Here is a 26,597-nt window from a genome sequence, read left to right as displayed (position 1 = left end):
AGAGCTTTCCAATTCATATTATGAACAGCTTTGAGGAAAGAAAATAGCTAGGTGTGGGAAACATATTAGTGTATATTGTTTGTTTTTGTCTAAATTACTGATGAACCACAACAGTGTTAGGCACGTGTATGGCTGAATTGTAGTTGGACCAGTGTGCATTCAAGAAGAAGCCCCCAAATCCACCAAAATCACTATAAGGAGATTTGAGAGATAATGCTTGCCTCCATTCTGTGCCTAACCTTTCTTTTGTTCCCTAGAGGGACTGCCACAGATATTTGATTTACAACTTACTGTCCAGTGTGTGTTTTGTTTCTTGAATGAAGGGGATCAGTTCTGTACTGCTATGCTTGATTGGAACAGGTAAGTAATATTATATGTGCCTCAATGGTTGATCTGAGGGATACTTCTTTCATTGTTGAGAATTGGGATGGATGATATGACTTATCATGTCTAGTGGTGGCAGATTGTGAGAGTGGATATTTATATTGTGAAAATATATTACGCTGGCTTGTGTTTGTGTCATGATCAACTTACAATGTTAGCAGCCTAAAAATAATAAATGGTGATATTTTTTTTCCTGAAGGTGATTTTTTTCCACTTCCCCTTTCTCACTTACCAAAATATGTTTTCTTCAGATTTCACACTGCTTTGTTTTCTGGTGCTCTGCTTTCTGGTTCACATTTGTCAAAGAAGACCCGACCAGTCAATTTAGCTAACAAACAACATTCTAGTCCAGAAAATAAAAAATATTCAATGTTTCTCTTGTTAAACAGTTATAAGTCACTTTATCTCAATTGGGTCGTGACTGGACGGTGACTCTCAATAGCAGTTGGTATGGATTGGAGTTGGATATCATAATCTTTCATCAGAGTCTGGACGTGAGTATGATGGAAGGATCAGAACTTAAACAACTTAAACAACTGCCAGAAGAAGGAAGTTATCAACTTAATGGGAAATCAATAGGGGTGATGTGAGGCGGAGTCTAAGAGACCTACTTCAATCTGTGGATAGGTGGTGAGAGGTGCATCAATTGTTACATTTGGGAAATGCAATGCTGCTGTGTGTGTCTACTGGCTGGCTCAAACTTTAAATTATGTAGTTGAGTGAGGGGCCTGTTGTGGGAAACTGGAAGACACAGACATGTGATGGATGATAATAATGTCACATTATGCAGTGCTCTAGGCTAAATGTTATGATAAGCATTACAGTTGTGAGTTAGACCATCCCGATAAATGCTGACCTGTATGTGATTGTTGCTGGATGATTGCAAAGGTCCTTGTTCTTACTCTGCCCCCTCTAAGTCTTCTTGGTACACTACTCCTCATGAAGCGTAACTTCCATTCCATACATCTTCATTCTACAACGATATCATGATGAGAATCATTTCTGTTTTACAATCCACAGGCCTTCTCTTCCCCTGCATTGTTAGACATTTCATCCTTGGCGAGGTCTCCCGTAACTTTTTGCCTCTGTTCCCTAGGTTATTGATGTGTGCTGGACTCTGATTTTACTGTTTTTGTTACTCTGGGCACTTTACCGCTGATAACCAGTGCTAAAGTGCTAAAGTGCAAGTGTTCCTTTACAAAATGTGTATGTAATTGGCTTATCCATGATTCGCATATTTGATTTATTAGTAAGTCCCTGGTACAGTGCACTAGAGGTGTCCAGGGCCTGTAAATCAAATGTTACTAGTGGCCTGCAGCACTGGTTGTGCCACCCACATTAGTTGAACAGTAATCAGGTCTCAGGCCAGCCACTGCAGTGTCTATGTGTGCAGTTTGAAATGTAAATTTGACTTGGCAAGTGTACCCACTTGCCAAGCCTAAACCTTCCCTTTTCTTACATGTAAGACACCCCTACGGTAGGCCCTCGGTAGCCCCAAGGGCAGTGTTCAGTGTATGGTTAAGGTAGGACAAATAGTAATGTGTTTTATATGTCCTGACAGTGACATATTGCTAAATGTATTTTTCACTGTTGCAAGGCCTGTTCCTCTCATAGGTTAACATGGGGGCTACCTTCAAATCTGATTAAAGTGTAGATTTCATTTGGGAGCAGGTGACATGTGGAGTTAAGGGTCTCTGAGCTCACAATTTAAAAAAATACATATTTTAGTAAAGTTGATTTTAAGATTTTGTGTTTGAAAATGCCACTTTTAGAAAGTTGGCATTTTCTTACTTATACCATTTCTGTGACTCTGCCTGTTTGTGGATTCCCTGTCTGGGTCAGTTTGACAGTTGGGACACAAAGTGAGCTGGTTGTAGCCTACATTTCTTGGTGAGCCATCTGTGCTAGGAGGGAGGGGAGGAGTGGTCACTTACACCTGAAAGGGCTGTGCTTGCCCTCACACAATGCAGTCTCCAACCCCCTGGTGAGTGTCTGGAGCCTGGCCTGGGCAAGGCCGGATTTCACATTCAAAAGAGACTTTACTTTGAAGTAGGCCTACTTCAAAGGAGAAATGGGTATAAGAAGGGCACCCAAAACCACCGATTTCTGAACACTTCTGGAACCAAGAGGAACCTCTGCCTGGAGAAGAGCTGAGGAAGAAGAGCTGCCCTGCCTGTCACTGTGCTTTGTGGAGCTATCCTGCAGTTGCTGCTTCTGCCAGAGTAAGAGGACAAAGATTGGACATTGTGTGCCTTCCATCTTGAGAAGACCTCTCCAATGGTTTGATTTAGAGCTTGCCTCCTGTTGTTTGATGTCTCAGGGACAGCAAAGACTTCTCTCTGCCAGCCCCTGGAGTCTCTGGAGAGACTCCTACTCTGCCCTGTGGTGCCCATCCAGTTCATGGGACCCTGAAAGGAGAAGCTGGCAGCCTAAGAGGAGGAATTCCATGCACAGAGCGACGTGCAGGGAAAAGATCAACGTGACTCCGATCTGCGGCCAAAAAATCAACGCGCTGAAGGCTTCGCAGCTGAAAATCTACGCTCGCCTGCAACGTGACCGAATAATTTTTGCATGGAGCTGCAGAAACAACGCATAGCATCACTGACGGAGGATGGGACATTGAAACCCGCATTTCTGTCAGGCATTTGACCAGGCCCCACCATCGTGCGGCTGGATTTCCGACGCAAGTACCGCTGGGCGTGTAAAAACAATGCAAGGCCTGCCTGGACCCGAGAGTGCTGACCGGATCGACGCATCGCTCTCCTGCGAAGAGAGGAAACGACACGCCCGACCCGACAAAAGGAGAAACGACGCAAGGTCTCGCTCGTGAGTGAAATCGTCGCATCGCAAGCCCTTTTTAACACACACTCACCCGTGCAGGTTATTTTTGACGCACCCAACGTACATTTTCACACTAACAATTTTTGTGTGCATTTTAAACTACACAAATAATCTTTTTGCTTTTTAATTGATAACTTGACTTGTTTATTGTGGATTTTTGTCATTTGTGGTCTTGTTTTGTTTAGATAAATATTTTCTATTTTTCTAAACCTATGTTGTGTCATTTTGTAGTGTTTTCATTAAGTTACTGTGTGTGTTGGTACAAATACTTTACGGCTAGCACTCTGAAGTTAAGCCTGCTCCACGTGCCAAGCTACCAGGGGGGTGTGTGGGGGTTAGCTGAGGGTGATTCTCTTTTACCCTGACTAGAGTAAGGGTCCCACTAAGGGCTCATCCAAGAAGGAGGTTCTGCAGAAGGCTCTGAGGGCCTGGGTAACAGCCAAGAGCACTGAAGAGCACACAGAGGGGGAGGGAGATGAGGAGGAGGAGGAAGAGTGTTCCATACACAATGGTATTGTGGGTGGGCCTGTTATATCCAGGGACAGTGTCTTCAGGGCAGGTAGCAGTGTCTCACCTAAGGGTCTTACACCTGAAGAATTGCAGGACAGACAGGCAGAGAGCGAGCACCAGAGGAATGTGGAGAAAATGAGGATGGCCCTAGAAGAGAAAAAGATTTTGTGGGCTCGTGAGCGTAGCTTGAGAGAGCTGGGTCAGAGGAGCCAGTCTAGTAGGGATGGTGGCAGCCACATCACAGTGCAGCCTGAAAGGAGGGTGCACGTTCCTAAAGATCTTGTGAAGGATTACAAGTGGAAGGAAGACATATACTTGTGGTTCAAGGGGTATGAGTCTGCTCTCCATATGAATCTGGTCCCTGAGGCTCACTGGGGGGCAGGACTGTGGAAGCACTTTGAGGTAGAGGGGAGGGATACACTGACAGCCTTAGGGGATGCTCAGAATCTCACCTACTCTAACATGAAGGATGCCGTGCTTACAAGGTATGGTCTTACCCCGGAGCAGTACAAGGATAAGTTTTGTTCCTATATGAAGAAGGAATCCTAAACATGGTTGGAATGTGTTAATTCTTATTGCAGGTCACTGCATGGTTGGGTGAAGGGCAGTAAGGTAACTACGTATGAGGGGCTTTACAATCTGATTGCGTGGGAGCACTTGTACAGTTTATGTTTTCCAGAGCTGCGCCAGCACCTAATTGACAGCAAGCTGACTGACCCCAGGATGCTTGCGCAGGAAGCGGACCGCTGGGAGAGCACCAGGGTCCAGAAGAGGTATGGGGGAGACCACGTCAAGGGTGGGCAGGGTCCCTCTCAGAAGAAAGGGGGGAGGGTAAAGGTAAACAGGGGGAGTTCTCTAAAGGGCTCCAAACTGAATCCCAGGGCAAGGATTCCCAACCTCCCAGTGAGAATAAGCTCTGGTTCTCCAAAGGGAAGCCAGTGGCAGGTGGCCCCCCACGTACGTGCTATGCATGTGACCAGGTGGGTCATGTGAGGGGGGACACCAAATGCCCCAAAAGTACACCGGCACCCACTGGTGCGGCGTCCCAGGGTTTGGCCATTGTAGTGTTTGGGGAGGAGTTGGTTTCAGGTGGGTGGGAATCAGCTGAGATGACCTTTGTCTCACTAGGGGACAGTGAGATGGTCCAGTGAACCCTAGTGCCTGAAAACACTAAGAAGTACAGGCAGTGGGTGACTATTAATGGACAGAGGGTGGAGGCTCTGAGAGATGCAGGAGCCAGTGTGACTACAGTGAGGAGTCAGCTGCTGTCTGAAGAACAGACTGATCCCTCGGTACTTCACCAAGTAGTTGCAGTGGACAACTCAGAGTGCCTGTGCAGAGTGGCGCAGGTTCCCTTTGAATGGGGGGGTCTCAGGTTCCTTGAAGGTAGCTGTGAGTCCAACCATGCCTGTTGATTGTTTGCTAGGCAATGACCTGGAGGATTCCCCTTGGAAGGAGATAGAACACAGGTCTCACATGGAGATGTTGGGTCTGCCTGGGTGGGTATGTGTATCCACCCGGTCAATGGCAGCCCGTCAGGGTAATCAAGAGCCCCTGGAGCCTGAAAGAGTGGCCCAGGGGACCGCCAAGAAGAAGAAGGCCAGGGGGTGGGGGAAACCGGCCCCAGAAGTTCCCACGGAACGGGAGGAGGCAGAGCCTGAGGGTGACGCCCTGCAGCCTACAGGGGAACAAGTGGCTGAACTGGGGGAGGTCCCTGAGCTGTCGCAGTGGCAACAGGAAGGGGTGCCCACCAGGGAAGCATTCTGTGCAGCACAGAAGACATGCCCTACTTTGGAGGGTTTTCCTGCAGCAGGCTGCATACCAGGTGGCTAGCAAGGAGCAAGGATCACAGCTGATTTACTGGGAGGATGACCTCCTGTATAGTGAGCCTAAGGTTCCTGAGCCTGGGTCAGACCGTGTGCTGGTGGTACCCCAGTGCTTCAGGGTCTTCTTACTGGGGCTGGCTCATGATGTGCCTTTAGCTGGACGTTTGGGGCAGGACAAGACCTTTGAGAGGATTGTCACCAACTTTTACTGGCCCCTAATGCGTAGGCACTCAGATGAACATTGCAGGTCTTGTCAGACTAGCCAGGCAAGTGGCAAGAGTGGAGGGAAATGTAACGCTCCCCTCCAACCTTTGCCTGTTGTCAGTACTCCCTTTGAGAGGGTAGGCATTGACATTGTGGGGCCTCTGGATCCCAACAGGTTCATCCTGGTCTTGGTGGACCATGCCACCCGGTACCCAGAAGCCATTCCTTTGAGATCAATCACTTCCCTTGTGGTGGGTCGTGCTTTGATGAGGGTTTTTACCCGCATGGTGTTCCCCAAGGAAGTGGTATCTGATAGGGGTACCCACTTCATATCCACGTGTATGAAGTCTCTGTGGAAGGAATGTGGGGTAACCTACAAGTTCACCACCCCTTACCACCCCCAAAGTAATGGTCTGGTTGAGAGATTCAACTGCACCTTAAAAGGCATGATCATGGGCCTGTCAGAGCCCTTGAGGAAGAAGTGGGACGTCCTCTTGCCATGCCTTCTGTTCGCCTACAGGGAGGTGCCTCAAAAGGGACTTGGGTTTAGTCCCTTTGAGCTGATTTATGGCCACTCTGTGAGGGGACCTTTTAGTCTGGTTAAGGAAGCTTATGAGAAAGCTCCTGGTAAACCCCTCCAGGATGTATTCAGTTACATGATGGCTTTGAGAAACCAGACTGCCCGCTTCAGGAGTCTCACTCAGGAGAACCTAGAAACAAGCCAGGAGGACATGAAGCGCTGGTATGACCAGAATGCCACTCTCGTCGAGTTTCAACCTGGATAAAAAGTGTGGGTGATGGCACCAGTGGAGCATAGGGCACTCCAGGATAAGTGGACTGGACCATTTGAGGTGGTGGAGCGCAAGAGTGAAGTCACCTACCTGGTGGACTTGCGATCTCAAAGAAACCCTTTAAGGGTCCTGCATGTCAACCACCTCAAGCCACACTTTGAACTGACTGAGCTGTCAATGCTCCTTGCAACAGATGATGGGGTAGAGGAGGAGAGCAATCCTCTTCCTGACCTCCTGTCTGCAGGAGAAAAAGAAGGGTCAGTGGAGGGAATGATCCTCTCCCCCTCCCTGACTGAGGAGCAGCAGGGTGACTGTCACCACGTGTTGGGACAGTTTTTCTCACTGTTTTCCCTGATCCCAGGAGTCACACACTTGTGCACACATGATGTAGACACTGGGGACAGTACACCTATTAAACAGAAGGTTTACAGGGTGACTGAGCAGGGCATGCAATTAGGATGAGGTATCCTAAATGCTTGCCCTAGGGGTTATTGAGCACTCCAGCAGTCCTTGGACCAGCCCAGTGGTATTGGTCCCAAAGGCTGCTGCACCTGATGCCACTTCAGAATTCAGGTTCTGTGTGGACTACTGAGGACTCAATGCGGTCAGCAAGACTGATGCACACCCCATCCCCCGAGCTAATGAGCTCATTGATGGGTTGGGAGCTGCCAAGTACCTCAATATGTTTGATTTAAGATCTGGGTACTGGCAGATTGCCTTAACTGAGGGGGCCAAGGAGAGCTCAGCATTCTCTACCCCATATGGACACTTTCAATTTAAAGTGATGCCATTTGGGTTGAAGAATGCCCTTGCCCCCTTTCAGAGGTTGGTCATCCAGTGGTTGGCTGGGCTGGATGAGTTCAGTGCCGCCTACCTGGATGACATTGCTGTTTTCAGTTCCACATGAGAGGAACACCTGCAACACCTCTTCAGAGTGTTAGAGGCCCTACAGAAGGCAGGCCTCACTATTAAGGCAAGAAAGTGCCAAATAGGACAGGGTTCTGTGGTGTACTTAGGACAACAGGTGGGGAGTGGGCAGGTGGCACCCCACCTAAGAGTGATACAGTTCTGGCTTGAGGAGGGTTGTTAAGGGATATGGTACCATTGTTACCCCCTTAACTGAGTTGACTTCTAAGAAGCAACCCAGAAAAGTGACCTGGACAGAAGCTTGCCAGAATGCTTTTGATGCCCTGAAGGCTGCCATGTGCACAGCACCTGTGCTGAAGGCACCTGACTACTCCAAGGAGTTTGTTGTGCAAACAGACTCTTCAGAGTATGGTATTGGAGCAGTACTCTCACACATTAATGAAGAGGGCCTAGATCAACCCGTAGCCTTCATTAGCAGGAGGTTACTACCCAGGGAACATAGGTGGAGTGCTATAGAACGTGAAGTGTTTGCTGTTGTGTGGGCACTGAAGAAGCTAAGACCCTACTTGTTTGGGACTCACTTCCGAGTTCAGACCAACCACAGGCCCCTCAGATGGTTAATGCAGATAATGGGTGAGAATCCAAAACTGTTGAGGTGGTCCATTTCCCTACAGGGGATGGACTTTATGGTGGAACACCGTCCTGGTACAGTGCACGCCAATGCTGATGGTCTGTCCAGGTTCTTCCGCCTTAGTGATGAGAACTTCCTTAAGGTTGGGTAGTTGCTCCCCACTTTCAGCCGGGCGGACACGTGTTAGACTTTTTATCCTTGATGTGGTTTCCCTTAACTTTTTGCCTCTGTTCCCCAGGTTGCGGATGTGTGCAGGACTCTACCACTCCTAAACAGTGCTAAAGTGCAAGTGCTCCTTTACAAAATGTGTATGCAATTGGCTTATCCATGATTGGCATATTTGATTTATTAGTAAGTCCCTAGTACAGTGCACTAGAGGTGCCCATGGCCTGTAAATCAAATGCTACTAATGGGCCTCCAGCACTGGTTGTGCCACATTAGTAGTTCCGTAATCACGTCTCAGACCTGCCACTGAAGTGTCTGTGTGTGCAGTTTTAACTGTAAATTCGACTTGGCAAGTGTACCCACTTGCCAGGCCTAAACATGCCCTTTTCTTACATGTAAGACACCCCTAAGGTAGGCCCTAGGTAGCCACAAGGGCAGGGTGCAGTGTATGGTTAAGGTAGGACATATAGTAATGTGTTTTATATGTCCTGAAAGTGAAATGTTGCTAAATTTATTTTTCACTGTTGCAAGGCCTGTCCCTCTCATAGGTTAACATGGGGGCTACCTTTAAATCTGATTAAAGTGTAGATTCCATTTGGGAGCGGATACACATATGGAGTTTGGGGTCCCTGAGCTCACAATTTAAATAAAAAATACATCTTTTATTAAAGTTGATTTTAAACTTGTGTGTTTAAAAATGCCACTTTTAGAAAGTGGGCATTTTTCTTGCTTATACCATTTCTGTGACTCTGCCTGTTTGTGGATTCCCTGTCTGGGTCAGTTTGACAGTTGGGCTGGTTGCACCTCACACTAGACAGAGACACAAAGGGAACTGGGGTGTAGTCTGCATTTCCTGGTGAGCCATCTGTGCTAGGAGGGAGGGGAGGAGTGGTCACTTACACCTGAAAGGGCTGTGCCTGCCCTCACACAATGCAGTCTCCAACCCCCTGGTGAGTGTCTGGGGCCTGGCCTGGGCAAGGCTGGATTTCACATTCAAAAGAGACTTTACTTTGAAGTAGGCATACTCTAAAGGAGAACTTGGGTATAAGAAGGCCACCCAAAACCACAGACTTCTGAACACTTGTGGAACCAAGAGGATCCTCTGCCTGGAGAAGAGCTGAAGAGCCGAGGAAGAAGAGATGCCCTACCTGTGACTGTGCTTTGTGGAGCTATCCTGCAGTTGCTGCTTCTGCCAGAGTAAGAGGGCAAAGACTGGACTTTGTGTGCCTTTCATCTTGAGAAGAACTCTCCAAGGGCTTGATTTAGAGCTTGCCTCCTGTTGTTTGAAGTCTCAGGGACAGCAAAGACTTCTCTCTGCCAGCACCTGGAGTCTCTGGAGAGACTTCTACTCTGCCCTGTGGTGTCCAACCTGTTCCTGGGACCCTGAAAGGAAAAGCTGGCAGCCTAAGAGGAGGAAAGCCACATAGAGAGCACTGTGCGGGAAAAAGATCGACGCAACTCCGATCTGAGGCTGAAAAATTGACATGCCGCTGGCTTCGTGGCTGAAAATCAATGCTCGCCTGCAAGCGCTGCGTGGTTTTTTAATCATCGTGCGGCTGGATTACCGACGCAAGTACCACTGGGCATGGAAAAACAACACAAGGCCTGCCCGGACCTGAGAGTGCTGACCAGAACGACGCATCGCTCCCCTGAGTAGAGAAGAAACAGCGCGCCCTGACCCGACGAAAGGAGAAATGACACAAGGTCTTGCTCGTGATTGAAATCGACGCATCGCAAGCCCTTTTTGACACATACTCGCCCGTGCAGGGTTATTTTTGATGCACCCATGGTACATTTTCACGTTAACAGTGTTAGAGTGTGCTTTAAACTACATAAAGACTCTTGCTTTTTAATTGATAACTTGACTTGTGTATTGTGGGTTTTTGTCATTTTGGTCTTGTTTTGTTTAGAGAATGTTTCCTATTTTTCTAAACTGGTATTGTGTCATTTTGTAGTGTTTTCATTAAGTTACTGTGTGTGTTGGTACAAATACTTTACACCTAGCACTCTGAAGTTAAGCCTACTGCTCTGCCAAGCTACCAAGGGGGTAAACAGGGGTTAGCTGAGGGTGATTCTCTTTTACCCTGACTAGAGTGAACAGGGGGTAACCTGACTGTCAACCAAAGACCCCATTTCTAACATTGGTGATCAGCGGTTGGGATTGGACTTGTATTTTTACTTGACATACAGTAATTAAGTGTACACTACTGTTTGAATGCAGACCACTACGTGACCACATACTTCTTGTTTGGTGATCTTTGATTTTTTCAAACATGCACCATAACACTCATTCTTATTTTATCGGACCGCTTCAGACAGGCACCTAAGAAGATTGATGGGGCAATCCCAGAAGATTCCCGATGCTCCATCTGGTTGGGAAATACAGACTATTATTATTTTTCTTTCAGTATTCTTTTGTTGGACTGTTTGTATTACCTTCACCCCAAGGTTAATTATTATATTATGTACTATTTTGCAAACTTAGCTGACCAAAATTTTTTAGACATATACAACCTGGGTCTCACTGGGCTGGCCGAATGTTAAGCTATCTGTGTCATACATATTCATGTTTTTTTTTCATTTCTCTCACAACAGGCTGATAATTATTTCCCAGGTGAATATTGTGTTTATGTAATGTTTGTATTTTTGTCACTCCTTTCCCAAAATCCCTTTCCCATCCATTCATCAAATCCCTAACACTCTTCCCCTGGGCTGTGTGATTGAGATGTGTTAGAAATGGGGTTTTTGGTTGGCAGTCAGGTTGCCCTCTGTCCAAGCAAGAACCCTCACTCTAGTAAGGGTAAGTCACACACAATCCAAAATCAGCCTGTGCTCACCCTCTGGTAGCTTGGCACGAGCAGTCAGGCTTAACTTAGAAGACAAAGGGGGTGATTCCAACCCTGGCGGTCGGTGATAAAGCGGCGGCCAACCCGCCAACAGGCAGGCGGTAAAAAAAAAGGAATTCTGACCATGGTGGGAACCGCCAACACAGCCCGCCACTTTAACACTCCGACCGCCACGGTGGGACAGACAAACAGCGCAGCGGTCACCACCAACAGGCAGGCGGCAGACAATGTACCACCAACCCTATCACAACTCACCAATGCGCCACCTTTTCCAGGGCGGGAGCCCCGCCGATAAAAACACGGCGGAAACAGACTACGAACGGGAAAACGCTCACCTATACACACTCCACGAGGAACCTGGACAGCATGGAACCCGAATTAAACATCCTACCAGCTATTGTCTACCTGCTCATCTACCACGAGTACGAACGCCGGCGCAGACGACAACGGTGAGTACTGCACCTACGACACAGGGGAGGGGGGAGGAGGAAAGCTTACAGGCACTCACATACGCGAAACACCCACCCCCCCAACCCCCCCCCCCCAACTATCTACACACCAATGCAGAGCAACAACTCAGAGGTTCATTGAAGTCATGGAAAATCATCTATTTGAAATATAAAAAATAAAAAAAATGAACAGTGCGAAATCTAAATACATAGGCAATAAGTCCAGCTCATTTTGTTAAAGTTCCACAGTCCGTGGGCCAATGTCCACAAACACATGGGCAAAGCCCACACAGGAGACCAGATACCGTTGGAGAGAACACTGCTGGGGCATCAGATGATAAAACTACAGGCACCTCAGGGGGAAGGGAAGGGGGGGCACCTCAGCTACAGGAGTCCACGACGCCAGATCCATGAGGGGCCTCCATGCCCACTGTACCATCCTGGGGAGTGCAAAGCCACAGTCTCACAAGTCTCTACAGTGGGTGGATTGCCCACTGTGCCATCCTGGGGAGTGCAAAGCCACAGTCTCTCAAGTCTCTACAGTGGGTGGATTGCCCACTGTTACATCCTGGGGAGTGCAAAGCCACAGTCTCTCAAGTCTCTACAGTGGGTGGATTGCCCACTGTTACATCCTGGGGAGTGCAAAGCCACAGTCTCTCAAGTCTCTACAGTGGGTGGTTTGCCCACTGTGCCATCCTGGGGAGTGCAAAGCCACAGTCTCTCAAGTCTCTACAGTGGGTGGTTTGCCCACTGTGCCATCCTGGGGAGTTCAAAGCCACAGTCTCTCAAGTCTCTACAGTGGGTGGTTTGCCCACTGTGCCATCCTGGGGAGTGCAAAGCCACAGTCCATCAGATGGATAACCGACTCCACTGGTATTGGAGGAGGCAGGGTGCTCAGAGTGCAGCGTGAACACCAGCTCGACACAGAACCGGCACTGTCAATGGGCCAGCGGTGCTTGACAGGCGGGGCCCAGCGGAGCAGTGCTTGAGACGGCGGGGCCCAGCGGAGCAGTGCTTGAGATGAAGGGCCCAGCGGAGCGGTGCTTGACAGGAAGGGCCCAGCGGAGCGGTGCTTGACAGGAAGGGCCCAGCGGAGCGGTGCTTGAGATGAAGGGCCCAGCGGAGCGGTGCTTGACAGGAAGGGCCCAGCGGAGCGGTGCTTGACAGGAAGGGCCCAGCGGAGCGGTGCTTGAGGTGAAGGGCCCAGCGGAGCGGTGGTTGAGATGAAGGGCCCAGCGGAGCGGTGCTTGAGATGGCGGGGCCCAGCGGAGCGGTGCTTGAGATGAAGGGCCCAGCGGAGCGGTGCTTGACAGGAAGGGCCCAGCGGAGCGGTGCTTGACAGGAAGGGCCCAGCGGAGCGGTGCTTGAGATGAAGGGCCCAGCGGAGCGGTGCTTGAGATGAAAGGCCCAGCGGAGCGGTGCTTGAGATGAAGGGCCCAGCGGAGCGGTGCTTGAGACGGCGGGGCCCAGCGGAGCGGTGCTTGAGATGAAGGGCCCAGCGGAGCGGTGCTTGACAGGAAGGGCCCAGCGGAGCGGTGCTTGAGATGAAGGGCCCAGCGGAGCGGTGCTTGAGATGAAGGGCCCAGCGGAGCGGTGCTTGACAGGAAGGGCCCAGCGGAGCGGTGCTTGACAGGAAGGGCCCAGAGGAGCGGTGCTTGAGATGAAGGACGCAGCGGAGCGGTGCTTGAGACGGTGGGGCCCAGCGGAGCGGTGCTTGAGAAGAAGGGCCCAGCGGAGCGGTGCTTGACAGGAAGGGCCCAGCGGAGCGGTGCTTGACAGGAAGGGCCCAGCGGAGCGGTGCTTGAGATGAAGGGCCCAGCGGAGCGGTGCTTGAGACGGCGGGGCCCAGCGGAGCGGTGCTTGAGATGAAGGGCCCAGCGGAGCGGTTCTTGACAGGAAGGGCCCAGCGGAGCGGTGCTCGAGATGAAGGGCCCAGTGGAGCGGTGCTTGAGACGGCGGGGCCCAGCGGAGCGGTGCTTGAGATGAAGGGCACAGCGGAGCGGTGCTTGACAGGAAGGGCCCAGCGGAGCGGTGCTTGACAGGAAGGGCCCAGCGGAGCGTTGCTTGAGATGAAGGGCCCAGCGGAGCGGTGCTTGAGACGGCGGGGCCCAGCGGAGCGTTGCTTGAGATGAAGGGCCCAGCGGAGCGGTGCTTGACAGGAAGGGCCCAGCGGAGCGGTGCTTGAGATGAAGGGCCCAGCGGAGCGGTGCTTGAGATGAAGGGCCCAGCGGAGCGGTGCTTGACAGGAAGGGCCCAGCGGAGCGGTGCTTGAGATGAAGGGCCCAGCGGAGCGGTGCTTGAGATGAAGGGCCCAGCGGAGCGGTGCTTGAGATGAAGGGCCCAGCGGAGCGGTGCTTGAGACGGCGGGGCCCAGTGGAGCGGTGCTTGAGATGAAAGGCCCAGCGGAGCAGTGCTTGAGACGGCGGGTCCCAGCGGAGCGGTGCTTGAGACGGCGGAGCCCTGTTCAGCGGTGCCTGTCTTGGCGGGGCCCTCTTCAGCGGTGCTCTTCACGGCGGGGCCCTGTTCAGCGGTGCCTGTCTTGGTGGGGCCCTCTTCAGCGGTGCTCTTCACGGCGGGGCCCTGTTCAGCGGTGCTCTTCATGGCGGGGCCCTCTTCAGCGGTGCCTGTCTTGGCGGGGTCCTCTTCAGCGGTGCTCTTCATGGCGGGGCCCTGTTCAGCGGTGCTCTTCACGGCGGGGCCCTCTTCAGCGGTGCCTGTCTTGGCGGGGCCCTCTTGAGCGGTGCTCTTCATGGCGGGGCCCTGTTCAGCGGTGCCTGTCTTGGCGGGGCCCTCTTCAGCGGTGCTCTTCATGGCGGGGCCCTCCTCAGCGGTGCCTGTCTTGGCGGGGCCCTCTTCAGCGGTGCTCTTCACGGCGGGGCCCTGTTCAGCGGTGCCTGTCTTGGCGGGGCCCTCTTCAGCGGTGCTCTTCACGGCGGGCCATCTTCAGCGGTGCCTGTCTTGGCGGGCCCTCTTCAGTGGTGCTCTTCACGGCGGGGCCCTGTTCAGCGGTGCCTGTCCTGTCTTTCAAGGGAGCCAGACCTGGCCAGGACTCCCGGCTTAGTCGCCCTCCGACCGTGCGGTTGCTGGCCCCTCCTGTGATGGAGTCCTGGGCCCGTGGGTGTCCTCCGTCACACCCGGTATGGGGCTGGTGGGGCCCTCCTGGTCCGCGCGCCTGCTGGCTGACTTCTCCGCCCTGCTGCCCTTGCCCTCCTTCGATGAAGCTCTCTGGCCCTTGCCTCCCCTTGATGTTGTGGCAGGTGACGGGCCACGACTACGCTCCTTGGTGGCAGCCGTTTCAGCCTTCTCGTGCCGGCCCTTTGTTTTTCGGGTTCTCTTCCCAGGGGGTGGGCTGGCTGTCCCCTTGCTGCTGGCCGATGTATCTTCACTCGGAAAAGGTGGACTCCAATACCCGTGCACAATGGTCGCCCTCGATGCAGGGCTGGTGGTGGCTGAAGTGCTCTTAGGACTTTTACCAGATGGAGGGGGTGGGTCAGGTGATGCAAAGAGGTTAACTTTGGAGAGAAAAAGTTTTTTAGGAGCAATGGGAAGGGTAGGTGCAGTGGGTATGGGAGTGGAGGAAGAGGATGTGGTTGTAGGAGAGTCAAGTGTGCTGTCTTTGGGTGCAGGTGCTTGTGACGTAGGCTGTCGTGAGGTGGATGGCTGTTGGGTGGGTGGCTGCCTGCGTTTGTGTATTTTGGAAGAGGGGGTGACAGACACACTGGGAGAGGACACAGGGGACGTGTAAATGGCAGTGGGGGTGGTGACTGCATGTGTGCGGACTGTACTGGAGGGTGTGCTGGTGATGGAAGTACTGGCTGATGGTGGTGTGCATGCAGGTGTGAGTGGAGACGTCACAGGGAGGGAGGAGGGAGACGAGGAGGAGGGGGACACAGAGGTGGTAGTGACTGTTGGCATGTCTGCATCTGGATGTTGTTTGTGTGAATGCTTGTGGGATCTGTGGTGCTTATGTCTGGATGAGCTGCCCTTGGGTGTTGAGGTGTGTGCAGGCTGGTCTGATGGTGTGGATGGGATAGGCAGAGGAACAGGAGACTGGGACTGGGTGGAGGCAGTTAGAAGAGGGAGGCTGGAAACAGGGACAATGGCTGCCGTCAGTGCTGAGGCAAGAGCATTGAACGATCGTTGATGGGCAGCCTGACCCGAATGAATGCCCTCCAGGTATGCATTGCTCCGATGCACCTCCCTTTCTACACCCTGGATGGCATTCAAGAGGGTAGACTGCCCAACAATGAGTGCCCTGAGGAGGTCAATGACCTCCTCACTGAGGGCAGCAGGGGTAACTGGGGCAGGGCCTGAGGTGCCTGGGGCGAAGGAGATGCCCGCCTTCCTGGGTGAGCGGGCACGGAGCGAAGGCTGAGGGGCTGCTGGGAAGGCGGGGCTGGTGCGCTGGGTGGCGGCTGTACCTGTTGTGGCGGTGGGCACAGATGTTGCCGCCACCGCAAGGGAGCTCCCTTCCGAGGACGTGTCGGTGTCGCTGACGTCTCCACGGGTCCCCGTTGTGGAGCTCCCCTCCCCCTCCGTATCACTGGTGAACTCGGTGTCTGTAGCATGGCCCTCCGGGGCCATGTGAGTTGCAGCTCCCTCGTGCTCCGATGCCAATTCTCCTCCGCCTGATGATGCTAATGTACACATGCACAGGAAGATAAAGAAAATGGGTGGGGGGAGAAATAAAGACAGGTTGAGTGCATGCATTGGCAACACCGTTGGCGGAGAGGACAGACACAGAAGCCCCCTGCACTACGCCGCGCAATCGGGGTACACTACTCAGTACTTGTGACTAGGCCTACAGGTCTATGGACAACAAATGCACACATGGGTGATGCAGGACCATGGATAGCTCTACTTGGCACCCTACAGAGGTGGGGGGTGGGGGCACAGGGCCATGCCTAAAGGAGGGGACTAGCCTACAGAAAGCGCCCTGGCCTAAAGTCAGCCACAGCCCTCCTCCCCAACCCAGACACCTCCACTGCGCGCAAAGATAGCAGAATGTGCTGATACTCACCCCCTTGTGTCTGCTGTGATGTCCTCACGCGCCCATCCAAATCGGGGTAGGCCACCGCCAGGATCCGGGACATCAGGGGGGTCAATTGGCGGCTGGCACCCCTCCTACGTTGGGAGGCCATCCCCAGCAGAGACTCGGCGGTCTTCCTGGTCCCGCGGCGGATGTCCTCCCACCTCTTTCAGCAGTGGGTGCCCCGTCTGTTGTGGACCACCAGGGCCCAGACGTCCTTGGCGATGGCACGCCAAATCTCAATCTTCTGATGGGCGCTGACCTATTTGACATGTACAGGGTGGGAAAGGAAATATCATCACTTTTCTGCATGGTAGATGTGAGTGGCCCCCCCTCCCCAACCTTGCCATGTGGCACATGCACTCATCTGTCGTGCGTTGCACTCCTCATTCGCTCCCCTCCCCACCATCTTACATACACCCCACTCAACACAGACATAGCCCATTCAACGTGCACCCAGTGTACTCACCTGTTGGTCTGGAGGACCGTAGAGTAGCGCATACTGGGGGAGGACCCCATCAACAAGTTTCTCCAACTCTTCTGAAGTGAAGGCAGGGGCCCTTTCCCCAGTTGCAGCAGCCATAGTATCTCCCAGACCGAGGTCACAGCAGCACTTGCAGTATAGGTCCTCTCCTGTGGATGATCAGGTCTCGAGTGATTAAGCAGCTAGAAAATGGCGGTCACGCCCGCGGCGGTGCGTACCGCCGCGGTGCGTACCGCGACCGCCGGCGCACATCGTCATTGGCTCCTGATACCCATAGGGTTCAATGTTAACCAATGAGGCTTCGCACCGCGGTCGACCTCCTACCGCCACGGTGTGCCACGCCAGCGCATTGACCTCACATCCCATTGTCACACTTCACAGGTCAGGCAGCCGCCATTTCAAAGGCCCACATGGCTTAATTTCTACTGCGTCACACAGGCCTAGGCCGTGCATTGCCACTCATACACGCCTTTCACTGCATTGCGATTCATTTACTGTGCAAGCTGCGTGAACGAACCTGTGGCTTGCTTCACTCTGTACTCCATGTTGTCCTTCCTAGGCACCGTCCGCTGGGACTTGCGAGGAGAAGGATGAATCCTCCCGTGTACCGACCGCTGGTGGACCTGTTGACAATGGAAGAACGACATATTATACTTCGTTACAGACTTGACAGAGCCACTATTCAGGAACTGTGTGCCCAGCTGGAGCCAGACCTGATGTCCCCCATCCGCCAACCCACAGGGATTCCCGCTCTGGTGCAGGTTCTCTCAGTACTCCATTTTTTGGCAAGTGGGTCTTTTCAGACATCAGTGGCCATGTCATCAGGGATGTCTCAGCCTATGTTTTCTAAGGTTTTGTCCAGAGTGTTGTCTGCCCTTATGAAATACATGCAGAGCTACATTGTTTTCCCTGAGGACGATGATTTGGCTACAGTGAAGGGTAATTTCTATGCCCTTGGACATATCCCCAACATCATTGGTGCCATTGATGGGACCCATGTGGCTTTGGTACCCCCCAAAGGCAGTGAGCAGGTGTACACAAATAGAAAGAGTTATCATTCTATGAATGTTCAGGTGGTCTGTTTGGCAGACCAGTACATCTCCCATGTAAATGCCAAGTTCCCTGGGTCAGTGGGTGACGCGTATGTTATGCGAAATAGCAGCGTCCCCTATGTGATGAAACAGCTACTGAGACACCGTGTGTGGTTATTAGGTGACTCTGGTTACCCCAACCTCTCCTGGCTATTGACCCCAGTGAGGAATCCCAAGACAAGGGCAGAGGAACGGTACAATGAGGCCCATGGGCGAACTAGGAGGATAATAGAAAGGACCTTCGGGGTCCTGATGGCCAGGTTTAGGTGCCTGCATATGACAGGTGGATCCCTAATGTACTCACCAAAGAAGGTGTGCCATATCATCGTGGCCTTCTGTATGCTTCACAATCTTGCATTGCGACGCCAGGTGCCTTTCCTGCAGGAGGATGGTCCAGATGGTGGTGTTGTAGCAGCTGTGGAGCCTGTGGAGAGTGAAGAGGAGGAAGACGACGGGGACGACATGGACAACAGGGATACAGTTATACAACAGTATTTTCAGTAGCACACAGGTAAGATTCACCCACGCCATTTTACATTTACTTCAGGCCTCCTGCGTCTCTACTTTCTGTGTTTCCCACAATTTCCTTTTAACTGAATTGTGACTTTCCCTTCACTTTTCAGAGCTGTTTGACCAACTGCGTGACTTCTGCTTTGTTTGCCCATGGACTACAGCTTGTTGTCATTGGTATGTTGTCATTACAATGTAACAGAACATAATTGCACCGTTATGTGTGATACATAATAGTAAAATACAAGCAGACTCCTGTAATTGTAAGTGCAATAAGTGATTTATTTTAAGTGCTACATATAGGTACATGATAGTAAAACGGTGATGGGTGGGGGTGGAGTAATGTCCATGGCAGAGTCCAGTTCTCAGTTTCACAGGTGCATTGTCCATATGCCTGTGGAAGGATGGAGCAGGGGCAGTTCAAGGTTGGACAGGGTGACAATGTGGGACAGTGGGATGATATCAGGGGGTATCATATGCTGGCGGGGGTCTTGCAATCCTACTCTGTCTTCTTGTGTGATCTCAGGTTCCGCTTGCGGGGTGGTTGTTCTTCAGCAGGAGGTGGAGTTCTGGTGGCCTGTCGTTGTGTGGGGGCCTCCTGTCCACTAGCGCCGGCGGAGGTGGTAGGCTGTTCCTGGCCTGGGCTAGTGACAGGAGCCCTTTGGGGTGCCACATGGTCCCGCAATGTGGTGACTATCTGGTTAAGGGCCAGGACGATGGTCCCCATTGCGGAACCGATGTTCCTCAGTTCCTCTCTGAATCCCATGTAGCGTTCCTCCTGCTGTGCCTGGATCTCCTGGAACCTGGCCAGTACCGTCGCCATCGTCTCCTGGGAGTGGTGGTATGCTCCCATGATCGTGGTGAGGGCCTCTTGGAGAGTGGGTTCCTTGGGCCTGTCCCCCCCCTGTCGCACAGCAGCCCTCCCAGTTCCCCTGTTTCCCTGGGCCTCTGTCCCCTGGACGGTGTGCCCACTACCACTGCCCCCAGGTCCCTGTTGTTGTTGGGGTGCTGGGTCAACCTGGGTGCCCTGTAGTGGCGGACACACCGCTGATTGACGTGTCCTGGAGACAGAGGCATGGGCCCGCTGGGTGGGAGCTGTGCTGGTGTTCCCAGAGGGGGTTAGGTCTGGTGTAGCCTGTGGCTGTCTGTGGGGAACCGACTGTCCAGAGGTCCCCGATGTGCCGGGCTGGTCATCTGGTTCCAGGTCGACAGAGCTGCTGTCATCGCTGGGGGCCTCTTCTGGGGGTGGGATGGACATCTCTGGACCCTCCGTGGCGGTGTGGTGGCGTTCGGGTCCTGCAGGGGTATAAGGGTATGGTTATTGGTTCTGTGTGTAGCATTTCGTGGGATGGATGGGTGTCCGTGTACCCAAGTGCAGGCATTCCCGTGTGGGGACTTTTGTGAGGGTGGCTTGTGAGGGTGGGGGTATGTGCTGGCATGCAGATGGGGTGGGGGTGGGAAGTAGTAGTTAAGATTTGACTTACCAGAGTCCATTCCTCCAGCTACTCCTGCGAGGCCCTCAGGATGCAGGATGTGCAAGACTTCCTCCTCCCATGCTGTGAATTCTGGAGGAGTAGGTGGGGGTCCGCCGCCAGTCTTCTGTACCGCAATGTTGTGCCTTGATACCATGGAACGCACCTTCCCCCGTAGGTCGTTCCATCTCTTCCTGATGTCCTCCCGATTGCGTGGATGCTGTCCCACCACGTTGACCCTGTCGACTATCCTTTGCCATAGCTCCATCTTCCTAGCAATTGTGGTATGCTGCACCTGTGCACCGAAGAGCTGGGGCTCTACACGTACTATTTCCTCCACCATGACCCTGAGTTCTGCGTCAGAGAACCTGGGGTGTCTTTGGGGTGCCATGGGGTGGTGTGGATGAGGTGAGGGACGTTGTATGTATTGTGGAGTGTGATGTGTGTGGTGGTGTATGGTGTTTTGTGCGTTGTAATTGTGTGGGTGATGTTGTGATTAGCCTCTGTGTGATGGTCTACTCTAAGCAGTGCTGTCTCTCTCTGTCCTTGATTCGCAATTGTGGAAGTAAGGGTTTGTGGGTAATGTGGGTGTGTGTTTTATATTGTCTTAGGTGTGTGGGAGTGGTGTGTGTATGTGTATCATGTGTGTGTATTTCAAATTGTCCAATGTGGTTGTGTTTTGTACAAGTGTGTGTATTTTGACCGCGGCGGTGTGTACCGCCAATGGAATACCGCGTTTGAAAGACCGCCGCGTGGATTCGTGGGTTGTAATGGCATGGGCGTATTTCTGTTGGCCTGACGGTGGAGGTTTGGTCATCACCATTTTTTCGCTGACCTTTGGTGTGGCGGACTTTTGTGGATGTCGGGTTTTTTGCGGTTTGCCAGTTGCGGGTCAGAATGACCGTGGCGGTTTACCGCGGCCGCCGCGGTGTTATGGCGGTCTTCTGACCGGCGGTAAGCGCCTTTTACAGCCGAGGTCAGAATGACCCCCAAAGTGTAAAGCATTTGTGCAATAAATCATACAATACCATAATATAACACCACAAAAATACACCACACAGTGTTTGGAAAAATATATAATATTTATCTGGGTATTTGCAGGTCAAAACGATCAAAGATGCAATATGAATTTGTAAAGATATCACTGAAAAGTGATATAAAGTGTCTTAAGTCTTTAAAAAGCAAACAAAGTCTCTTTCAAGCACAAAGTACCTGGTTTCTGGTGGAAAATCTCCGCAAAGGGCCACAGAAGAAGAGATACGTGGAAAAATGGTGTGTGCGTCGATTTCTCACCAGCACACACGGACTTGCGTTGTTATTTTTCACGCGGGGAAGTCGTGCGTCGTTTTCCGGCGCGCGGACAGTCTCTTTCTATGGGTCGCGGGGATTACCAGATGTTCCGGGTCTGTGCGTGGATTCTCCTGCCTGTTTTCCAGCTGCGCGTCGTTCCACGGGGCTGTGCGTCGAAGTTTCGATCTCACTGCAGGCGTCGCGTTGATTTCTCCTCTGGAAGTCGGGCGGCGTTGTCCTTGCGAGGCCGTGCGTCGAAGTTCCGGTCGTCCCGAAGGCGTTGCGTCGATCAGCATCGGTGTGCAGCGTTTTTCTCGCCGCGGAACAAGCTGTGCGTCGAAAATTTCATTGCACGAATCGTCCAAGTGAAAAAGAGAAGTCTTTTTGGTCCTGAGACTTCAGGGAACAGGAGGCAAGCTCTATACAAGCCCTTGGAGAGCACTTTTACAGCCAGACAAGAGTTCAGCAAGGCAGTAGGCTGTTCGTAGAAAAGCAGACAGGTGAGTCCTTTGAGCAGCCAGGCAGTTCTTGGCAGGATGTAGTTTCTGGTTCAGGTTTCTTCTCCAGCAAGTGTCTGATGAGGTAGGGCAGAGGCCCTGTTTTATACTAAGTTGTGCCTTTGAAGTGGGGGTGACATCAAAGAGTGTCTAAGAAAGGCACCAAGCCCCCTTTCAGTTCAATCCTGTCTGCCAGAGTCCCAGTAGGGGGTGTGGCAGTCCTTTGTGTGAGGGCAGGCCCTCCACTCTCCCAGCCCAGGAAGACCCATTCAAAATGCAGATGTATGCAAGTGAGGTTGAGTACCCTGTGTTTGGGGTGTGTCTGAGTGAATGCACAAGGAGCTGTCAACTAAACCTAGCCAGACGTGGATTGAAGGGCACAGAAAGATTTAAGTGCAAAGAAATGCTCACTTTCTAAAAGTGGCATTTCTAGAATAGTAATATTAAATCCGACTTCACCAGTCAGCAGGATTTTATATTAGCATTCTGGCCATACTAAATATGACCTGCCTGATCCTTTCAGATCAGCAGCTGCCACTTCAACAGTGTATGAGGGCAGCCCCAATGTTAGCCTATGAAGGGAGCAGGCCTCACAGTAGTGTAAAAACGAATTTAGGAGTTTTACACTACCAGGACATATAACTACACCGGTACATGTCCTGCCTTTTACCCACACAGCACCCTGCTTTAGGGGTTACCTAGGGCACACATTAGGGGTGACCTATATGTAGAAAAAGGGGAGTTCTAGGCTTGGCAAATACTTTTAAATGCCAAGCCGAAGTGACAGTGAAACTGCACACACAGGCCTTGCAATGGCAGGCCTGAGACAAGGTTAAGGGGCTACTGAAGTGGGTGGCACAACCAGTGCTGCATGCCCACTAGTAGCATTTAATCTACAGGCCCTAGGCACATATAGTGCACTCTACTAGGGACTTATAAGTAAATTAAATAGCCAATCATGGATAAACCAATCAAAAGTACAATTTACACAGAGAGCATATGCACTTTAGCAATGGTTAGCAGTGGTAAAGTGCCCAGAGGTCAAAGGCCAACAACAACAGGTCAGAAAAAATAGGAGGAAGGAGGCAAAAAGTTTGGGGATGACCCTGTCAAAAACCCAGGTCCAACAAGATGTTACTTCATAATTTACACCATTGTTTAATCTCACACTTGGTGGGAGGATGTGGTAGAAGCAACCTCAAGTCAGAGTGCAGGATCTTCATTTGAGATTACCTAGGTGGAATGGGACCTTGCTCCCGATTCCTTCACTGTCTGCTAGCATGCTAGTGCTACACCACCAGGGTACCTTGAGATGCCATGCAGACCTCGCTTCATCCATTCAGGTAAGATTATTATGGAGCATTCTTGTACCTTTAGTTTAGACAATATCATTGGCAATGGAAAATCTCTCCACCCCACCCCACTCCTATGAGTCGAATTCTGAAGACTGCACTGCAGAGAATAGAGGAGTATTGAGAAAAGGTTACTTAACTGCATAAATAATTCTTATACACTATCAGCAGGTTTGTAAAACATGCAGTGCTAAAAGGAATACACTATCAGTAGATTCAGAAATCATACTCCATAAAAGCAGCAGTGTGAAGTAAAACAACCTAAAAAAGATTTTAGCCATAAAGGACTGTACATAACTATTTATTTATCCCCGTCCCTAACACAAATAATAATAAACAAATACCCACCCCTTATACCCACAACTTCCCCACCCCATTCCCAAACAATTGTCCCTTCCCCCAAAGAATGTCCAAAACAGAATAATATGTCCAATTGTCCATGGCATTGTTCAAAATTATTTTTTTAATAGTGCTGCAAAAACCCATTCCCACCCTATCCATCAACGAGTCCCACCCACCAAAATAAAAGGTTAAAAAAGGGGTGGAGGAGGGCACTACAGGTGGGACATGTTTCTTCCGAGGATCCCCTCCATACGTTCCTGATGGGCTTCTAGCTGCTACAGCCTCCGCAGGACGGGGCACTGGAATACAGTCTCAGCTGTGGCAGCAGGGCTGATGTGATGGCACTTGGCACTGCCGCACATGTGTAGCTGGGTTGGAGGCACTGGGGACTGGCTGGGGCCCTGAGGTTCTTCAAGGACCACCAGCCACTGGTACTTGGCCGGTATGGCCTCTGGCTTCATCCGCCATAGCAGGGTTGCTATTTCTTGCCATGATGGTGGACCAGCGGGAATACCTATATGAAGAAAGAAAAAAGAGAAATTGTCAACAATTCTCTGAGCAAAGCACTTGTTTAAAATCATGTAGGGTAGTTTCCCAGTAGCAGTACATTTGGTGGTCACCTCAGACCATTCAATTTTAAGGTGATAATTGTCACAGCCATAATGTGCACTATGGAGTACAAGTATTCTTCTCTCTACTGTTGTGCTAAATTAATGGTAGCATTACTAGCTCATCTGGCACCAAAGTCGTACTCATTACTGTCTGCAGCTGGGGCAGCTGTACTAGAAAATTATTTTATTTCATTGGCCCAGTTCTTCTTTGTACCTGGACTACAAGGCAGATGAATACTAAGAATGAAACATGCCACATAATATAACCAATTGTGCAGCTATCCTATCTGCCATAAGTAGGCGGTGGGAGAATCGATGCACTGCAGTAGAGGGAAAGGATAAGGAATGGGATTTAGATTGTATGTGGCGAATTTGCATTGTCACACACTATCCCATTCAGGAAAATCAAGGCACTTCCTTATGGACCACTTTACTTACTGTCCTCAGGCCCCTGCTCCACCACACACTGTAATAACTACTTTTTTGTAAAAATATATACATTTGCTTTGCATTAAAGAAAGAAATCTTCCTAATATACTCAACTGCAGATACAATAGAGTTGATTGGGATGGGTAGGTAGAATACACACTTTACAGATCAATCAATTCCTCATCATCATCATGTGCCTAAGGGTTGGATAGTAGTGTGACACAAAGTGATTGGCAAATGTTGAAATGGAAAAATTTGAAAAGAAGTAAATCAATTATGGAAGCCATAATGAATTATTTTTATCACTAGGCTTGAAAAATGTGGCACAACCGAAGACTGATTTTCCCCAAATTATTCTGAAGTCTGGGACAGAATTTAAGAAATATTAACGGAGTGAAGTATTAGCAACTGACTGACAGCGTGGGCACTGGGAGGAAACTGGGAAACACACCTTTTTTTAGCATTGTCATGCATTGAAAAGTGTCTGACAAATTAACTTAACTTCAGCTGCCAGACGCACATTGCACTGCCAACATTGCAGTGCCGATTCTGTCAAATTGAACCATGCAGCTGTTAGGTCATCATGGGTGGCACAGGTGAAAGGCCATAGCGAGGGAAGAAGCTGGTGGTTATTGGTTTCTGGGATACATATTCTTACCTGGCTCACTTGAAAAATACTGTGAGTCAAGGGAATTTTCTGAAATTTCATCCAAACCTTTGAATCAAACCTTTGATAAAAACGAATCCAAGCAAGTAAAGTAGGTGAGCAGAAGAAGAGTAGAAGAGCCCCCCTGTTTCTAAATTCCAAGCATGTATCTATTCATCATCATTGCAAATGTATTCTTCTAGTACTCTTACTCTTCTTCACCCTTGGCTTTGGTACACACCATTTCAGCTCAGCTTTACATACGCTCATCCAGTCCTTCGTCATTTTTTGAATTCCAAATATGGCTCTTTACTAACCTTTAGCCAACGTACATTTAGCCAATAACCACTCATTCATCCTTTCACCCATTCATCCCTCCAAGAGACCTGACCCACACGAGGAGTCAGTTCACCCATACAGGCATGTAACCCTTTCACCCATACTCTTTCATCCCCCTGGCCTAGCATTGTTCAACCCAATTACCTTTAATTCATACTTCACCCCTACATGCATTATATCATGCTCCTCATCACTCACCTCTATGATTATTATACACCGTTTCATAGACTCTTTCATCCTTTCACTCATATTAGATTTTACCCATCCATTCTACTTCCATCCTTTTTTCAATATTCCAAAACACAGAGTCCAAGTTAATTTTATAAACCTTAGTCTGCTGAGTTGCAGATAGAAGAGCCCAATACTTACTTAACTCCTGCTGCATCTGCAAAAGCAGGTTGTTGACAAGTGAATCAACAACACTGGTACACCCTTGTAGTGACTATATTACTAATTGTCAATAAGGAAGCAATAGGACTTACCACCAGCTGCCACTGCCACTCCAGAGACTCCCATATGTCCGCTCCTGCAGCTGCGTCAGTGCTGCTGCTGAAGTTGGTGGCCCTGACACTAGTGGTCAGTGCAGCTAGAAAAAAGCATTACACAATTTAGATGCCACTTACGCCTCTCCCTATAGATTTTTTTCTAAAAGAAAAATACAACCGAAAATACATTACTATATTTTGGGTACAGATGCTCTTCATTCAAACAATCAGGTGGGCATTTTGTTGTATGGAAATTTGTTAAAAGTAGGGGTGTGCAGGGAGCCACACTCCTTTGGCAGACCTATAACGTACTTTTTGGAACTCCGCAATCCGCTTGGAGTGTGGAGTTGCCCAAAAAACTCTGCTAGCCCTGCCAGCGGAGTGGAGCTCAACCGGGGTGCACTGCAGCCCAGCATGGGCTACACAGCACAAGAGCAGACAGTCTGCACTTGCTCTGTGCAGCCCATAACTGGGATGCAGTATGCACCAGTGCAGAGGAGGGAGGC

This window comes from Pleurodeles waltl, chromosome 9 (genome assembly GCF_031143425.1).
Source record: "Pleurodeles waltl isolate 20211129_DDA chromosome 9, aPleWal1.hap1.20221129, whole genome shotgun sequence".
In the NCBI taxonomy this organism is placed as follows: Eukaryota; Metazoa; Chordata; class Amphibia; order Caudata; family Salamandridae; genus Pleurodeles; species Pleurodeles waltl.
This window is presented reverse-complemented; position numbering follows the sequence as displayed.